Source organism: Canis aureus, chromosome 7, assembly GCF_053574225.1.
Source record: "Canis aureus isolate CA01 chromosome 7, VMU_Caureus_v.1.0, whole genome shotgun sequence".
Lineage (NCBI taxonomy): Eukaryota > Metazoa > Chordata > Mammalia > Carnivora > Canidae > Canis > Canis aureus.
The window spans coordinates 26,619,337-26,639,485 of record NC_135617.1 but is presented as its reverse complement, the minus strand read 5'-3'; the positions used below and the strand labels follow the sequence as shown (position 1 = coordinate 26,639,485).

Below are 20,149 nucleotides of genomic sequence, written 5' to 3'. Positions count from 1 at the left end.
TTTGTGGAGCAGGATTAGGTCCCTGGGTAGCCAAGGACCAATATCCACACCACTAAACAGTTTGGTAAATACCAGAAGTGACTGAATCCCTTCTCTTTTCATATTTATATTTGGGAAAATAAATATATACTTATATGGGGAAAGAAACCATGTTTTACCTGCAGTTTTTAGAGGGGCATATCCAAGGAAATAGATTGAGTGTTCCATCTTACATCTAGACTGACAAATTGCAAACCGTACAATTTAGCTTTACTGTGGAGCACAATAAACCAGTATATAATATACAGATTTTCCTTCTGGTTGGCTCACTTGAACAATTTATATTTCCTTCTGGTCTAATGACAAGTCAGGCTTCTCAGCAATTCTCTTCACTCAGTATGGGATAAAAATTGGGTATTAGGCTCCTTGATTTTGGCCTTCATAAATGAGATTCATATTGTGGAAGAATGGCTTGAGAGAATATTTTGTGCTTTCAGCTTAGAATTAAATGCCAGTTAGGTTGATCTCAGAAGAACTGTAGTGCTAACTGTGGAAGTAAAATGATCCTAAAGGAATAGAGTAATTAATTGTTCAACATTTGGCTCCATATGCTTGGCATTCTCTATCAAATCAGACTCTAATCTAGTAAAAATAAATATGAGTGATAGATGGAAACTTTCTCCCCTTTTACCTTTCCTGTAAAATATTCTTTTAAGGGCAGAATGTAACTAGCAAAGACTACTCCTTACATAAAATAAATTTTAATATATAAAAAAACAAATTATGCCATGCCCATCTTCTCTATAGAAAGCCAGTTGTACAAAGCCTTAGATATATTGGACTTTACAAAAACAGTTTCTTTAAATGTCACACAGTTCTTCAATTGGGTAAGGTTTAAGAACTAAGAACTTTAATTATTTAGGGTATGTTGGCCAATATGAAACTTTTATAGGCTTACTGTTATTTTCATTTCTAATAATAAATAATATGTCCAAATGCAGCAGTTACATTTCAGAAATGTGATCTGACCAGGAGTATTCTTAGATCTGGCAATACTGAATAAATATTACTAAAAATTCAATTGTAATAATAGCAATAACAATTATTAATGCTATTCGGGGCTAGGTAATGATGACTTAAAGTGCTTATAAGCACTTATATTTATATGGTGCTTTTCACTTTCCAAAATTTATGATCTCATATCATCCTATAAAGATTATCCCTTGAGATTTTTTTATTATCATTATCTACACTTTATTCATGAGGAAACTAAAATTCAGCAAGCCTATACAGTATGTTCAAGGGGCACTTAGAAACTTGCACAGGTAGAATTTAATTCAGTACTCCAAATTCCAAATTCTATGTTTATTCTAATTTTGCCAAGCCACCAGAGAACACATCTTGAAGGAGGAATTCAGATTGCTGAGGCACCTGAGAGGAATGTTGCTAGCATCAGCTCTCACTGGGACAAATTCCACTCAAAGGAAGAAAGGACATAGACTCTATGCCTTAGAGCATAGAACCTGCTAACAATGGTGGTGTTTGTAAGAATCTGTTTTCATGACTAATGACAGGAAGGAAGGTTGAATTCTTGTTGAGAATATCATAAACTGTACTTTTAGAGAGGGTCTGAGATTATAGATCTTGAAATTATGAAAAGGATTTGGATGGAACTCAGTTATATTGTTAAGTCCAGCATGACTCCAAACAATATAGGATGGGGTGTGTCTTTGCCGAGTTTGGAAGGAAAAACTGGTGAGTATAATTCAGACCCTTCCTCTATTCTTCATCTTGGGAGCTGGCCTTTCCACAGAACCTGTGTCTGGATCTTCTCCTCCAGAATGCAAGTTTTTACAGATGTGTACACCATGCATGGAGATTTACAGATGCCTGCATCACACATAGGTTTTACAGATGTAGGCCCCATGTAGGAGTCATGGAGACTCCTGGGAACAGGTATTTAATCCTGTCCAGTTCTGAGACTTGCCTTCGGGATGGAAGCCACATTCTTTAATATTACTTAAGTCAGTAATAAAAAGTAATATCTTAACCTTCCTTTCTTCTGCCCTAAAATTTCATTTTACATCTCAACTGGTGAAAAACTTAGAGAATGGAGGTGCTCTTTTTTGGGCTCCCTCAAATTGCAACACTTAGGTTAAATATTTGTGGGAGGGGTCACTGAGCTTTGCTCTCTTTTATGATTATAGGTGTTCTCAAACATAGTGAGTTGTTCCATGAAGTACTATATTTAGTGTTTAGAGCATGGACTCTTAAGCCACAGTGTATATTTCTAATTATCTTTAAAATAGAGGTAATAAGAGTGCCTGTTTCATGGGGTTGGAATGTGAAACTTAGTACATGTAAAGCACTTAGGACAACACCTAGAACATAATAAGCACCCAAAAAGTGTTAATACTTATTTGATAAATCCATACAGTGACAAACAATGGGCTGGGTGGAAGTTATGGGATTGGATCTTTCATTCTTGAAGAAACACCCTAAATGGAAGAACAATACTAGCACTTTTGGATACAGTAGGCAGTTTATTATTTAATGTAGTGGTTAAGGGAAATCATGTTTCAAATCAATCTTGTAATTCACATGTTTCACATTCTCTTCAAATTTTTTCTCTGCTTCTAAACCAAGTATTTCTTATTTTCAAATACTAACTTTATACATGCAAAAATGCTTATGGCTTATTTCTCAAAAAATTCTAAGCACACCTCACATGTATTAGAAGAGAAATCTACATTCATCTGCAGATAAAGCTTTTGGTGGAATTACAAGAGTAAAATGACAAATTAAGGAGCTGTTCATATGCTGTTCAAGAGGATTTAGGACTCTTTATTGACTGAAATTCAAGATTTTGAAGAAAAAAGTGTTCATTATTATTATCCAGTTATAAAAGAATAGTGAAATGAAAAACTGCATAACAACATAATTCAGGAGGACATTTTTTTCTTTTATAAACTACATGATGTCTGACAGGAGATTAATCCCTTCTAAATTATTGAAAATGAAAGAAAGTATCTAAAATGAGAGAAACTAAGCAGTTAAATATGTTTTTTAAGGGCACACAAGGCCTCAGTGGTAGAACATAAGATGAAATATTTTAGTGGGAGCCTAAACCATGCACTGTGACTCCAGAGAAAGGAAGAATCTGTGTTCTTTAAGAAGTCAGACCTCAGGTCATTCTCCAGAGTGGCTAATGAGTACAGCTGGTATAGAAACTAAAAAGTTGCTATAGGAACCTTGAATTCTTCAATGTTTCCTGGCACACAAAAACAAATTGAAGGATGGGCAAACATTTTAATGATCCAAACGTGGAACAAATTTTTTGGCCTTACCTTTGATCTTGCCTAACTGCCTGAAATTTCTCCCATAAAGTAGAAACCATAATATGGTCTAGAAAAATGTATAAGCAGCTCAAGTTAACTAATATACCCATCACTCATTCTTAATCTTGAACTTGAAACAGTAGCAGAAAGTAGTACCCAGGAATCTATGCTTATTTCTTTTACCTTCCCCTTTTGATCCATATTCTAAATTTTTTTGCTGCATACTCCGTTAATAATATTTTTTAAAAAAGATTTTGCTTTTTTATTTGTCAGAGAGAGAGAGAGAGAGAAAGAGAGCACAAGCAGGAGGAGCAGCAGGCAGAGGCAGAGGGAGAAGCAGGCTCCCTACAGAGCAGGGAACCTAATGTGGGACTCTCCTAGGACCCCAAGATCATGACCTGAGCCAAAGGCAGATGCTTAACTGACTGAGCCACCCAGGCAACCTTTAATAGAATCTTTTACAAAGATTTTATTTATTCCTTTGAGAGAAAGTGAGAGCGGGAGAGATCACAGAGGGAGAGGAAGAGGGAGAAGCAGACTCATCGATGAGCAGGGAGCCCGATGTGAGGCTTGATCCCAGGACCCTGAGATCATGACCTGAGCTGAAGACAGATGCTTAACCGACTGAGCCACCCAGGCACTCCCATTCATAACATAATCTATGTGAGTAGAATAAATTAAGGCTATTGAAAACTCACCAAATCATTCAGCCTAATGAAGAATTAAGAAGTCTAAATAGTTTGGAATGAAGTATGAGAAGCTCCACAGACCTGCTCTTCAGTGAAAATGGTGAAAATGATTTTTTAAAACCTACTTATCAAAAGGACCTGCAAATGTCCTTAAGGGCATATAACAAATATTTATTCAAGAAAACATATTAAAACCTGGTAAGAATAGTGAGGCTCTTTGGTATTTAAAGGAAACCTACACCCACATCCCCTTTCCTGCTCAGCAAGACAAAAACTCTTCCGCAGAGTGGTAATGCCCAGAATATAAGACACTCTCCCCTTAACTCCTGGTCAGAGGGCTATCTTCTTTAGAGGAAAAACTTCAGCATTTCTAATCCTGCTCCTAGCTAACTATGGCTGAGGCTAAGTTCTGGGTGAATATTGTCAATATTGCTGGCTCTTTTCTTCTTCCCATTCCTTCATGTAATGGAGGCTCTATCTTGAGCAAGACACTGTACAGAATAGTGGGGCCCTGAAAGCCATTACCTGAGTTAATTGGACAGTTGTGGGGCAGTTGGTGCCCCAGGGCCTTATTAAAACAATAGAGCAATCATCGAGCAATTAGTGGAAAGAGATAGTCAAAGAGAGCCACACTGAAGCCACTATCATCCTTGGGTGACTCTGGGTATACCCAAGGCTGTGCTCTCTGAGAATCAACATCAGAGTCTTCATGCTGTGGGAGGCAATAACTAAATAAATAAATTAAAATAATCCAGCTAGTTACTAAACATAGTAAACAAACAAACAATAACAAGTGCTGGAAGGCAGGGGCAGTACGTAGAGTTGCTACAATATATTATCTCAAATGACCAGTTTCAAACAAAAAAATCATGAGACATGCAAGGAAACTAAGTCTGACCCATACTCTGAAAAAAACTCCAAGCAATAAAAACTGCCTATGAGAGTGACCACATATTGAATAGTCTTTAATAAAGACTTCAAAGCCACTGTAAATATGTTCAAGAATTAAAGGGAACCATGATTAAAGATGTAGAGGAAGGTAAGAATATAGGGTCACATCAAATAGAGAATGTCAATAACAGATACAATTATAAGAAAGAGCCAAATGGAAAGGCTGGATTAGGTAAGTACAACTAAAATGAGACATTCATTAGAGAAATTTAAAAGTAGATTTGAACTGGCAGAAGAAAGAATTAGCAAACTTGAAAACAGATCAATAGAGATTGTGCAATTTGAAGAAGAGAGAGAAAGAATGAAGACAAATGAACAGAGCTTCAGAAATGTGGGATATCCTTAAGTGCATCAACATACATATAATGCCAGTACCAGGAGGAGAGGACTGAAAGGAGCAGAAAAAATATTTGAAGAAATAATGGCCAAAAACCTCCCAAATTTTTTGGAAATCATTAATCTACAGCATTTAGGAAGTTCAATGAACTCCAAGTAAAATAAACACTAAGAGACCTACAAGCAGATGGATCATAGTAAAAACGCTGAAAGTCAAAGACAGAGTTTTGAAAGTAGGAAGAGAAAAATGACTCATCACTTACAAGGGAACTCCAATATGACTGGCAAATGACATTTCATAAGAAATAATGGAGACTGAGAGGCAGTGGGATAACATATTCAAACTATTCAAAACCCAAAACTACCAACCAAGAATCCTATATCCAGTGAAGCTTGCTTTCAAAAATGAAGGTGAAATAGAGGCATTTCCAGGTAAGCAGAAACTGAGAGAATTTGTTGCTAGCAGTTCCACCTGACAAAAATGCTAAAGGAAGTTATTCTTCAGGCTAAAAGTAAGTAACCCCAGATGGTCATTTGAATACACATAAAAAGACAGAGCACTCATGAATGCAATTATGTAATTGTGTAGTTAGAAGGGAATATGAATATATATTTATTTTACTTTCTTAACTGATTAAAAAGCATTGTATAATATGTATATAATATATTGTTGGACCTATAGCATGTAAAAATGTAATATATTTTCCAGTAATGTAAGAAAAGAGCTAGGTGGGAGCAAAGCTGTACCTGGCCAAGGAAATAACCCCAGATGGTAATTTGATTCTATAAAAACAAATTACGAGATCCAGAAATGATAAATACGGATAATAGAACAATATATAAACTTGGTCTCCTCCTTTCTCTGTTTATTCAAAATGTATAAAATCATGATTAAGAATTTAGTATTGAGCTTATAACATTTACAATGTGATATATACAACAATAAAATTACAAAAAGGAGGAAAAAATATATAAAACACTGGAGCTAAGTCTGTATAAATCAGAGAAGTTAGCATATATATGGTCAGGTCTAGAGCAGCCACTGATATGAATAGTAAAATAGTACAAAATAGTAAAAAATAGTAAAAAAAATCATTACAATGTTAAAATGCTACATTAGAGGATATTTCCTCCTGCAAAAACAAGCATTAAGGAAGAATGGACAGTAAAATGGACTAATAAATGTAACCAAGGAGGTGCAAGACTTGTACATTGCTGTTGATAGGAATGAAAGAAAACCTGAATAACTGAAAAGACATACACAGCTCATGTTCATGGATTGGAAGATTTAATATTGTTAAGATGTCAATAGTACCCAAATTTATTTTAAGATTCAGTGCAATCTTTTTTGTTTGCTTGAGTTTTTATTTAAATTCCAGTTAGTTAACATATAGTGTAAAATTAGTTTTGGGAGTCAAATTTAGTGATTTGTCACTTACAAATAACACCCAGTGCTCATCACAACCAGTTCCCTCCTTAATACCCATCACCGATTTAGCCCATCCCCCTACTCACTTCCCTTCCAGGAAGCCTGAGTTTATCTTTATATTTAAGAGTCCCTAGTTAAGTATACTTAAGTTCCCTATTCTTAATTGTTTGCCTCTCTCTCTTTTATGTTTTTCCCCTATGTTCATGTTTTTTTTTTTTGTTAAATTCCACATATGAGTGAAATCATATGATATTTGCCTTTGTTTCACTTATTTTGCTTAGCATAATACACTCTAGCTCCATCCACATCATTGCAAATGGCAAGATTTCATTCTTTTTTATGAGTAATATTCCATTGTAAGTGTATATACATATGTACTTATATACTATATCTACATATATACTTTATATCTATATCCATAACTACTTATCTTCTTTAGCCATCAGTTGATGGACACTTGGGCTGTTTCCATATTTTGGCTATTGTTGATAATGCTGCTTGTGCATGTGGCCCTTCAAATTAGTATTTTTATATCCTTTGGATACTACCTAGTAGCACTATTGCTGGGTTTTAGGGTAGTTCTATTTTTAAATTTTTGAGGAACTTCCATACTGTATTCCAGAGTGGCTGCACCAGTTGGCATTTCCACCAACAGTGTAAGAGAGTTCTCCTTTCTCCACATCCTCACCAAGCATCTGTTGTTTCCTGTATTGGTAATTTTAGCTGTTCTGACAGGTGTGAGGTGCTGGCTCATTGTAGTTTTGGTTTGTATTTCCCTAATGATGAGTGATGTTGAGCATATTATCACGTGTCTGTGTTAGGCATCTGGATGTCTCCTTTGGAAAAAAGTCTTCTGTCTTCTGCCCATTTTTTAACTGGGTTATTTTTTGAGGGGTTACTTAGTTTTATAAGTTTTTTATAGATTTTGGATACTAACCATTTATCAGTTATGTCATGTGCAAACATCTTTTCCCATTCCAGAAGTTGCCTTTTAATTTTGTTGATAGTTTTCTTCACTGTTAAGATGCTTTTTTTGGGGGATGCCTGCATGTTCAGTGGTTTAGCACCTGCCTTTGGCTCAGGGTGTGATCTGGGGATCTGGGATTAAGTCCCACATTAGGTTCCCTGTGAGGAGACTGCTTCTCCCTCTGCCTGTGTCTCTGCCTCTCTCTGTGTGTCTCTAGTGAATGAATAAATAAATAAATAAAATTTTATTTTAAAAAAAGAAGCTTTTATCTTGTTGAAGTCCCAATAGTTAATTTTTGCTTTTGTTTCCCTTGCCTCTGGAGATATGTCTAGTAAGAAGTTACTCCAGCTGAGGTCAAAGAGGAGCAACTTCTTTGACCTCAGCTGGAGCTAGGATTTTGGTCCTAAGATTTTGATGGTTTTCTGTCTCACATTTAGGTCTTTCATCCATTTTGAATTTATTTTTGTGTCTGGTGTAAGAAAGTGGTCCAGTTTCATTCCTCAACATGTTACTGTCCAGTTTTCCCAATACCATTTGCTGAAGAGACTCTTTTTTTCCATTGGATATTCTTTCCTGCTTTGTTGAATGAATTAACCATATAGTTGTGGGTCCATTTCTTGGTTTTCTATTCTGTTCTATTAATCTATCTGTTTTTGTGCCAGTACCATAATGTCTTGATGATTACAGCTTTGTAATATAGCTTGAAGACTTTAATTTGATGCTTCCAGCTTTCCTTTTCTTTTTCAAGGTTGCCTTTGCTATTTGGGGTCTTTTGTGGTTTCATACAAATTTTAGGATTGTTTGTTCTAGCTCTGTGAAAAATTGCATTAAATGTGTAGATTGTTTGGGTTGTATAGACATTTTAACAATATTTATTTATCCAATCCATGAGCATGGAATGTTTTTCCATTTCTTTGCATCATCTCCAATTTATTTCTTAGGTGTTCCATAGTTTTCAGAGTACAGATCTTTCACCTCTTTGGTTAAGCTTATTCCTACGAATCTTATGGTTTCTGGTATAATTGTGAATGGGATCAATTTCTTGATTTCTTTTTCTGCTGCTTTATTATTGGTGAATAAAAATGCAACAGATTTCTGTATGCTGATTGTGTATCCTATGGCTTTATTGAATTCCTGTATCAGTTCTACCAATCTTTCAGGTTTTCTACATAGAGTATCATGTCATCTGTGAATTGTGAAAGTTTGACCTCTTCCTTGCTGATTTGGATGCCTTTTATTTCTTCTTGTTTTCTGACTCATGAGGCTAAGACTTCCAGTACTATGTTAAATAACAGTGATTAGAGTGAACATCCTTGTCTTGTTCCTGACCATAGGGGAAAGACTTTCAGTTTTTCTCCATTGAGGGATATTGGCTGTAGGTCATTCATATATGGCCTTCATGATGTTGAAGTATGTTGCCTCTGTCCCTGCTTTGTTGAGGATTTTTATCAAGAATGGATGCTGTATTATGTCAAATGATTTTTCCTCTCCTCTATTGAGAGGAGTATGGTTCTTATTCTTTCTTTTATTAATGTGGTGTGTCACATTGATTGATCTCTGAATATCGAACCACCCTTACAACCAAGGAATAAATCCCACTTGATCATGGTGAATGGTTCTTTCAATGTACTGTTGGATTTGATTTGCTAGCATTTTGTTGACAATTTTTATATCTGTCTCCATCAGGGATATTGGCTTTTAATTCTTTTATAGTGGGGTCTTTGCCTGATTTTGGAATCAGGGTAATGCTGAGCTTGTAGAACGAGTTTGGAAGATTTCCTTCCATTTTTATTTTCTGAAACAGTTTGAGAAGAATAAGTATTAATTCTTCTTTAAATGTTTGGTAGAATTCCCCTGGGAAGTCATCTGGCCCTGGACTTTTGTTTGTTGGAAGTTTTTTGATTACTGATTCAATTTCTTTGCTGGTTATGAGTCTGTTCAAGTTTTCTATTTCTTCTTCTTTCAGTTTTGGCAGTTTACATGTTTCTAGGAATGTATTCCTTTCTTCCAGATCGCCCAAATTTTTAGCATATAGTGTTTCATAATATTAACTTATAATTGTTTATATTTCTGAGGTGTTGGTTATGATCGCTCCTTTTTCATTTGTGATTTTATTTATTTGGGTCCTTTCTTTTTTCTTTTTGGTAAGTCTGGCTAGAAGTGTATCAATTTTATTAATTTTTTCAAAGAACCGGCTCCTAGTTTCATTGATCTGTCCTACTGGGTGTTTTGTTTGTTTCTACATAATTTATTTCTTCTCTAATATTTATCATTTCCTCTTCTGCTGGCTTTAAGCTTCATTTGTTGTTCTTTTTCTATTTCCTTTAGGTGAAAGTTTGTGTACTTGAGGTTTTTCTTGTTTCTTGAGGTAGGCCTGTATTGCTATATACTTCCCTCTTAGGACTGCTTTTGCTGCATCCCAAAAGTTTTGTACCATGTTTTTGTTGTTGTTGTTTTAAATTTCTTCTTTAATTTTCCAGTTAACCCATTCATTCTTTGGTAGGATGTTCTTTAGCCTCTATATATTTGTGGTCTTTCCAATTTTTTTCTTGTGGTTGACTTCAAGTTTCATAATGTTGTGGTCAAAAAATATGCATGGTATGATCTCAATCTTTTTGTACTTGTTCTGGCCTGATTTGTGACCCAGTATATGATGTATTCTGGAGAATGTCCCATGCACACTTAAACAGAATGTGTATTCTTCTGCTTTAGGATGAAATGTTCTGAATATTATCTGTTAAGTCCATCTAGTCCAGTGTCATTCAAAGCCATTATTTCTTTGTTGATTTTTGGTTTAGATTATCTGTCCATTGCTGTAAGTGGGGTGTTAAAGTCCCCTCATATTATTGTATTTTTATGAATGAGTTCCTTTTTATTTGTTAGTTGTTTTATATATTTGGGGTTTCCAAGCTGGGGGTATAAATATTTACAATCGTTAGATCTTCTTGTTGGATAGATCCCTTTATTATGTTATAGTACCCTTCTTTATTTCATGTTACAGTCTTTGGTTTAAAACCATTTGTCTATTATAAGTATGGATACTCTGGCTTTATTTTTATGTCTATTAGTGTGATAAATTGTTCTCCAACCTCTCACTTTCAATCTGCAGTTGTCTTTAGCTCTAAAGTGAGTCTCTTATAGGCAGCATTTAGATGGGTCTTCTTTTTTGATTCATTCTGATACCCTATGTCTTTAAATGGAGCCTGTAGTCCATTTAGAGTCAGAGGGATTATTGATAGATTTTAGTTTAGTGCCATTTTATTACTTCTTAAGTCATTGTTTCTGTATATTTTCTCTGTTCCTTTCTAGTTTTTGTCAGTTTTGATCTTTCTTTCCCACTCAAAGAGTCCCCTTTAATATTTCTTGCAGGGCTGGTTTAGTGGTCACAAACTCTTTAGTTTTTGTTTGTCTTAGAAACTCTTTAACTCTCTTTCTATTCTGAATGACAGCCTTCTTGGATATAATATTCTTGGCTGCGTATTTTTACCTTTCAGCACATTGAATATATCATGTCACTGTCTCCTGGCCTTGGAAGTTTCTGTGGACAGGTCTACTGTTACCTTTTTGTCTTCTCTTATAGGGATTTCTTTTCCCTTGCTGCTTTTAGGATTTTTTCCCTTATATCTATATTTTGCAAATTTTACTATGGTATGTGTTGCTGTTGGTCTGGTTTTATTGATTTTGATGGGAGTACTCTGTGCCTCCTGTATTTGGATGTCTGCTTCCTTCCCCAGATTAGAGAAGTTTTCAGCTATAACTTGGTCAAATAGACCTTTTGCTCCTTTTCTTCTCTCTTCTTATTCAGGCACTTTTATGATACAAATGTTATTATGCTTTATGAAGTCACTGAGTTCCCCAAGTCTACATTCATGAGCCAATATTTTTCTTTTCCTCTTGTTTTCAGCTTCGTTATTTTCCCTAATTTTATCTTCTATATAATTTATTCATTCCTCTACCTTTCCATTCTTGTGGCCATTACATCCAATTAATTTCACATCTTGGTTATAACATTTTTTATTTTGGCCTGTCTAGTTTCTTTTATCTCTGCAGTAAAGGACTTCCTAGTGTCTTCTATGCATCTATGCTTTTTTCAAGCCCAGCTATAAATTTTGGATCATGCATATTACTTAAATCTGTTTCAGTTAGATCTCTGGCTGTGACCTTTTCTTGTGGGATTAATTCTTCCATTTTGGCATTTTGTTGAGGTCTGTGTTTTCTTTTTTGTGTTAGAAAAGCGTGTTGTTTCTCTGCTGAGAGTAGTGGCTTTATTATGAAGAGGTCATATACTTTTCAGAGCCTGGTGCTTCAGGAATGGTTTCTAGTGTGCTATGTGCACTCTGCTGCTGTGTTTTGACTGCTCTTTCCGTAGGTCAGTACTCTACAATTTCTCTTTGCTGCAGTGGGGAGTGCTTGGACCTTTTCTAGTGTGTGGTGAGTTTTAACAAGGTCTGCTGTAGTCTGTTTGTTTAAAGGGGCCTGATACTATTTCCCTGAGAACTGAAGCTTTGCAGCACACTGTGGTCAGTAGACTTGGTGTGTGTGCAGAGATTGTGCTGATCTTCTATCGAAGGAATGCACAGCACTGCTTTTCTGGCATACTTGCCTGAGAAAAGAAGCACCTGCAGAGGTTGGTGTAAGTGATTTAAGCCTCCACTGTTGGCACTGTGCTTACCAAAGCTAGTTTATGCTTGAGGTACAGGGGAGGAAAATGGTGCCAGCCCTCTCCCTCCTCCCTGGACAAAGGTGTTTGGGCCCATCACTGTCTGGGAAGCTCTTACAGAAGAGTGAACAATCTCCCTTTTTGTGTCCCAGGGATCCCTCAGATCCCTGCCTTCATTCTATCTGTGTCTGGGCCGTCTGCCCACCTGGCAGCACAGTACACCTGTGTTTAGTCCAGGCAGGCTGGCTGAATTTTAAACTCCAAACCTTAGGACTGGACATGGTATAGAGTGCACTGGTCCTCTTGGGGAGGGTCTTGATGTATTGGGGCTGGTGCAGAAGAAGTATTTCACCAACATATAGAAGCTTGGACTTTTGAGTAAAGCATAGCAAAAATTAGGTGTCCAGGGTACCTAACTTCAGCAGGTATCTCTGTCCATATACTGAGGGGCAGGGGAGTATAGTGGTGCAGCTCTTTGTCCCCTGATAGGCAATGTTGCCTCTCCCAGATGCACTCCAAGAAGGGAAAACTATCTCTCCCAGTGCATTCCAGGGTTTCTGCCATCTTTCTCCACAGGAGGGCTGCAGTGCCCCTAGGCACAGACCTCAAAAACTTCGGTGGTAGAGCTCCACTGTTGTAAAAACTCAAGATAATCAGTCCCTCTCATTTTTCCAATCAAATGCTTAGGGGAAATGTTTTCCTTTTGCGATCCCCTGGGCACTTCTCTCACTCTCTCTTCTCTCCGCCCACCCCCTTCCTTTCTCCGTCACCAGGGCTCCCTCCTCTCCATAGCACTAGCCATCCTTTTCTCCCACAAATTGTGTCTCTGCATATCCTACCTTCCATGATGTGGCCTCTTCTCCATGTTTAATTGTGCAATTTGTTCTGTCAGTCCTCAGATTGACTTCTTGGGTGTCTGGAATGATTTCATATTTATCTAGCTGTGTTCAAGGGATGAGACAATCATAGGGTCCCCCTACTCTCTGCCATCTTAGCTTCTATCCAGTGAAATCCTTGCCAAAATTCCAGCTTCCATTTTTGCAATAATGGACAAACTGATTCTAAAGTTCATATGGAATTATAAGGGACCCAGAGTAGCCTAAACAATATTGGAAAAAAGAGCAAAATTGGAGGACTCACACTTCCTGATTTACTACAAAGTGACAGTAATCAAGACAGTGCAGTATTGGCACAATGATTGATATATACAGGCATACCTCATTTTATTGTGCTTCACTTTATTGCACTTTGCAGATATTGCACATTTTACAAATTGAAAGTTTGTGACAACCCTGCATCAAACAAATCTATTTGTGCCATTTTTCCAGCAGCAGTTGTTCACTTCATGTCTCTGTGTCACATTTTGGTAATTCTCACAATACTTCAGACTTTTTCATTATTTCATCATATTTGTTATGGTGATCTGTGATCAGTGATTATGACTTGTTGAAAGCTCAGATGATAGCATTTTTTAAGTTATAAAGTATTTTTAAATTAAGATATGTAGTTTAAAAATAATTCATTTATTTATTTGAGAGAGAGTTCCTGAGCAGAGGGGAGGGGCAGAGGGAGATAGAGAAGCAGACTCCCCATTGAGCAGGGAGCTCCATTCTGGGTCCAATTCCAGCACCTGAGAACACAACCTGAACTAAAGGCAGGCACACTAGTGACTGAGCCACCCAGGCACTCCAAGGTATGTAGTTTTTTAAAGAAATAATGTTATTGCACACTTAAAAGACTACAATATAGTGTAAACATAACTTTTTTTTTTAAAACCTACCTTTTACATGAAATGGGAAACAGAAAAATCATCTGACTCATTTTATTGCTTTATTTGCTCTTTTGGTCTGGAACCAAACCCATAATATCTTCAAGGTCTGGCTTTAGATTGGTGGAACAAAATTGAGAGCCCAGAAATAAATCCACATGTCTATGGTCAACTGATTTTTTCCAAAACCACTCAAGGGAGGAAAGAATAATATTTCTAATAAATGGTACTGGGGCAAAGTGGATAATTATTGGATCACTTCACGTTATAAAGAAAATTAACTCGGGACGCCTGGATGGTTCAGTGGTTGAGCATCTGCTTTCAACTCAGGGCATAATCCCAGGGTCCTGTGATCAAGCCCCACATTGAGCTCCTTGTGGGGAGCCTGCTTCTCCCTCTGCCTATGTCTCTGTGTCACTCCTGAGTAAATAAATAAAATCTTTTAAAAAATAAAGAAAAATGAACTGCAAATGTATTAAGGTGTAAATGTAGGAACCAAACTATAAAATTCAAAGAAGAAAACAGAGAGTTAAATTTTCATGACTTTATTTATTTATTTATTTATTTATTTATTTACTTTTCATGACTTTAGATATGACAATGGATTCTTAGATGACACTGAAAGAACAAGCAACAAAACAAAAAATGGGTAAACTGGATTTAGTTAAAATTTTTTTAAAAATTTGCTTCAAAGGACATTATCAAGAAAGTGAAAAAAAAAATCCACACAGAAGTGGGGGGAAATATTTGTAAATCATATATCTGATAATGGACTTATATCTAAAATATAAAAAAAACCTCTTACAACTCAGTAATAATAGACTAAATAATTCAGCTATAAAATGGGCAAAGGATCTGAATAGACATTTCTCCAAACAAAACATACAAATGGACAATAAGCATATGTAAACGTGGTAGACATTATTAGTCACATGGAAATATGAATCAATATCATGATGAGACACCATTGTTCATTCACTAACATAGATTCAAAACCATGAAATAACTAATTTTGACAAGGATGTAGAGAAATGAGATATTCTATATCTCCTGATAAACTAGTAACCTAGAAGGTCAAATTGTGAAATTCATTGTATATGAAGCAAGAAAGAATAAAGAGATTAAAAATGATAAATATTAATAACAAAAGATATATATAGGAAAGCAATATAAATGACAACATCTGGAAAATAAGAGTGCCATACAAAAAAATATGGAAGAGGGAAGATATTTGAGAAAATAACAGCAAGGAGCTTCCCCGAATTAAAGAAAAATACTTCAGATTTTAAGTGCCTAAAGAATGATACATAAGGGATAGGTAAGGGATAGGTAAGGGAACAGGATAGGTAAGGGAAAACCTATACCTAGATACATTAACATGAAGCCAAACAAACCACAGATTAAAGGAGAACTTTAAATATTTCTAGATAGAGCAGAGTAGCTATTCAGGAATAAATACAATAACTGACCTCACAGAGAGAGAGAGAGGAAAAAACAGTAGTAACTGGTAGAGATAAAAGTGAATATTGCAAGTTCCATGCTGTGTGAGGCTGGAGGCCCCATGCTGCTGGGAATATTCTCCAGAATATGACAAAAATTGATATTTGAGGGCAATTTTATGTCTTATTAGGCTTAGAATAGTATCCACCACTTACATAGCCCTTTAGGGTTTACAATGTACTTCCACATCCTTAATCATATGACAAGACTGGGCTGCTTTAAGTACAAAAAGGCATGTGCAGCTAAGGAACACCTCAGTCATGTTTGGATATTATTAATTTGTTCTAGGTTCATTTGATTACTTCTGTATTGAAAGAAATATGCTACTATCTTTAATAAGAACTAAATTCTGGCATGTAAATTTCGTAGTTTATTTTTGTAGTTTAGGAAGTAGGTCATGGCAGATTATTGGAACACACAGAACAATGTTATTTCTAAAAGTGAATGTTGAAAATATATTAACTGCTATTATGGGCTGGTTTCCAGCATTTATAAGCATTTCCCTAATCCCTCTGCCTGATTATAAGAGACTAGATTATAGACAAGTTTTCTTCTTTTTAAAGATTTTATTTATTTATTTGAGAGAAAGAGAGCACAAACTGGCAGCAGAGGGGAGAGGCAGAGGGAGAGGGAGAACCAATCTCCCTGCTGAGCAGCGACCCAGCCCAGCATGATCTCAGAATGCTGGGATCATGACCTGAGCCAAAGGCAGAGGCTTAACTGACTGAGCCACCCAAGCTCCCTGACAGGTTTTCTTCTAATTAAAAAAAATGTCCCCAGATGTAAACTTTCCTCAAGAAATTGCTACACTCTTTTCTTTTTTCTTTTTTTTCTGTTTCTGGTTTATGCTATGTAACATAAAGTCCTTCAGGTTTGTCCATGTGCTACACTCTTTTCTAAAATGATTGTACTATTTTACATTTTACATAGTGTATTAGTCTGTGCTCTCCGGAGAAACAGAACAAATAGGATGTATACACATATAGGAAGAGACTTATAAGTCATTAGCTCATGATTAAGGAGGTTGAGAAGCCCCAAGATCTGCATATAAATATTCCTTTCAGATCTCCAACTACAGAAAGCGTTACTGACCAACAGCCCTAGATGCTGCACTGTGAAATTCACTCCTACATTGCTTCCAATGGACTGATCCTAGACAATGACTGAAAATGGCAGGGGTAATAAGTCAGACCTATGCCTTGGAAATGTAGAACTCTACTGACCAGTGAACTTGTCTTACGAACCCCCCTGACCACCTTGCTGAGCTTCTCTTATAACTGCACTGCATTCTAAGATGCTTCCACTCAAACTTTCTCCCTTTCATATCCCCTTCACCTGCATTGCAGTGTGATGGCTCTTCCACACTTTCCAAGCTCCCTCCCCATTTTCTTTCATAGGCATGTGTCTGAACCTACTTTTTAGAGCACCTAGACTAATATAAAATTATTTATTTATTTTGTGCATTGCAGACTTAATTGTTAAGGAACGAGTTGACATCTGCTATAATTTTACAAGCAGAATATGAAGAAAAAAATAACAGAAGAAATGTTGAAAAAGTCTCTGAAGATGAAAAGTGGACAGCAGGATGGCCATTGACTTGGTAGAGCAGAGGAAGTTTCCACCTGAATCTGTACACAGGATTCATGAAGCAAGTTGCCAGTTGACACAGAATCCTAGAAAGATGTGAGACTCAGAGGTAAGCAGAAGACAAGGTTGAAGTTCAAATCTGAGATAGGAAAATCCAAAAGTCTCTGGTCACAGGAAATACCAGGTATAGTAGAAAGGGGGAGGGAAGGTTAAGTGATGAACTCAAGGGAGTTAGGGAGAATTTTTACACTGGTGAGACTTCTAGTTCCTATTTGCTTTGCTCCCAGATCAGTGACTGCCAAGCATCAACCTGAAGACTGGTTAGGGCTAGAGAACTTTGTTGGCCCTAGAGGGATACTGATATTTGATGTTTATTCGATTGAAATCTGGTTTTGTGATGTGCCCTTAAATATATAGATATGCAAAAGCCCTGCCTATGTACTTTGAATTTCCAATCAGTTTGTCCATACCTAAGTTGAAAATAAGACCTGATAGACAAGTATCATTCAACATTTTGGGAAAGGTTTCACATGAAAGGCAGATGAAAGCAACTAACTATATAATTAAACAAAGGAAACCACGGAAAACAGAAATTAGAGAGCGGAAGAAACTTTGCATAAGAAAAGATACTGCTCCTGTGAAATAAGAACAGGATGGTAGAGAAAAGGAATGATCAGAACACAGGAGAAGGCTCTGGGATGTAATAATATATGTTTCTTCCAGAACCCAACCAAATAAATAAAGAATTCAGAAGGAGGATGGGACGATAATGCTGAGGAAATGACCCAGAAAATAGAACTAAAAAAAATGAACAGGTGTTTGACTATTTAATTGGAATTTTGGAAAGGGAGAACAGGTAAAATTATGGGTAAGGAATTATCTAAGAAGTAACATAAGAAGTTTTTAAGAACAGAAATCTAACATAGAAAATAAAGACACTATGATGAAATTTCAGAACACCAAGAATAAAGAAAAGATCCTTTAGGATTTAAAAAGAGAAACTAGGTCACCTTTAGGTCAAAAAGAGAAATTAAGCTTTTAAAGGGTTGGGTATCAGTATGGTACTGAATTTTGCAAAAGCAACTCTGATTGCTAGAAGATAATGGAACAATGCTCTACCAAGGCATCATGCCAAAATAATCTTCCTAATACTTAAAAATGGCCACCACACCCTTGTTAAAAAATTTTCAGTCTTTTCCCATTATGTGGGGTTAGGGTCTATGATCCTTGGAATGTGTATCAGATTATTTCACAGTCTGAATCAGGAGTTTTTCTCCTGTTTCTCTTTACTTTTGGGCACATAAAAAACTGAAGTTATTGTAGTAGGCAGGATATATGTCCAATGTTTTCCTGAATATCTTGTGCATATCTTCAGCTTAATTTAAGCCTGAGAGAGAGTCACAGAGTGTTATAGACCTCTTCTCATTATTCAATGCACATTTCAAATGTCACTCTTGAAGTTTTCAAGTTTAATAATGTCCCTTATTTAATAAGAAAACAAGGATATAAGGAAAAAATCTGTTAAATTGAAAATAGGGTAGGCTTGTAGAATTTGTGCTCCTCTCCCTATCCAAATTAGGCACAATTAACCACTCTGCCATGATCCTATAATGTTATTATAATATTAAAATAAAATAAAACAATCTCTCCTATCTGATACTATCACATTACAATATAGTAATTTGAACATGATTTTTATACCCCCCCCCAATTTTGAGCTCCTTGAGAACATGGTTTGTGTTTAATTAGTCTTTGTATCCCAATACCTACATTTGTGTCTATGTAAACTGATACTAAGTAAGTATCCCTTAAATTGAAAGGAATTAGTAAACATTCTACAGTAAAAAAGCCAAACAAAATAGCTTCAATAGGGCTTATAAGGAGTGTCTGATATCTTTCCCAACATGATGAGTAGTGGTTGCTTAATAGTTTCATATGAAAATTCAGGTTTTCTGGAGCACCTGGGTGGCTCAGTAGTTGAGTGTCCGCCTGGCTCAGGGCGTGATCCTGGGGTCCTGGGATTGAGTCCTACATCAGGCTCCCCACAGGAGGTCTGCTTCTGCCTCTGCCTATGTCTCTGCCTCCCCCTCTGTGTCTCTCATGAAAAAATAAATAATTTTTTTTAAAGAAAAAGAAAATTCAGTTTTCTTTGGTCTGTGAACACTATTCTATTTCTCTTATCCATTAGCCAGATGTGCTACATCAACTAACTAAGTGAAGGGTTATATATCCCTTCTGATAGATGAACACATATTCCTTTCAATATAGGGTGCCAGAGACACGATCATATTCTCCCTCTTGTGTTTCTTTTTTCCAGGAAGTTTGCTACAAGAAGGACAAGAACAAGGATATATGGATGAAGTTAATTAAGTGAAAATCGGGTCACTGTGGACTTTTATAAAAATGATGTATCTTTATAAAAACAATGTAATTTTCTTCTGCTTGGTATAGTTATAATTCTAATATCACAGGCATCATAGACTTTAAAAAAGGACAGGTACATTTATTTTGGGGCAGTGCTCTGACATTTAAAATGATAGAAAACATGTCAATTTCTAAAATGAAAAAACTTTTATAAAAATGCAAATGAAAAATTATTTCAGCTTCCTAAATCCAGAATAAAAAAAAAAGAAAAACAAGGGCTATTTTCTTCAAATGTTGAGCAGCATCATGTTTGAGAGAAGACAGTTAATTTAAAACATTAAGGAAAAATTGATGGAGTTGTTAATGGAAAATGGAAGATTACAGCTTTTAGTGACATGTTAGACAAGCACATTTAAACAATTTAAAAGTACTTTCCCCCTACAAGATCACTTATGTCTCATTTCTAAGTTGTTAGTGTCTTTAATTCATTCCAGCTGCTTCTGATTAGTTCATCTTTTTGAAGCAATGTAGTTTTATTGTGATGAGTGAAATGTATCTTTTCTCATGCACATAAGAAGCAG

At 36.0% G+C, this 20,149-nt stretch overlaps 1 long non-coding RNA gene across 3 annotated transcripts in view; it reads left to right on the top strand.

The window, feature by feature from the left end:
• Positions 1 to 19,645, top strand: part of LOC144316798 (uncharacterized) — a 58,326-nt gene extending 38,681 nt beyond the window's left edge. For 2 of the 3 annotated variants that reach the window (XR_013382653.1, XR_013382652.1), the window contains exons 5-6: positions 17,087 to 17,313; positions 19,522 to 19,645. This is a non-coding gene — a long non-coding RNA (uncharacterized LOC144316798). Of the gene's footprint in view, positions 1 to 1,373; positions 1,735 to 17,086; positions 17,314 to 19,521 lie in introns of those variants that run through there. The other variant, XR_013382654.1, reaches the window with a different exon arrangement.
• Positions 19,646 to 20,149: the final 504 nt, after the last annotated feature.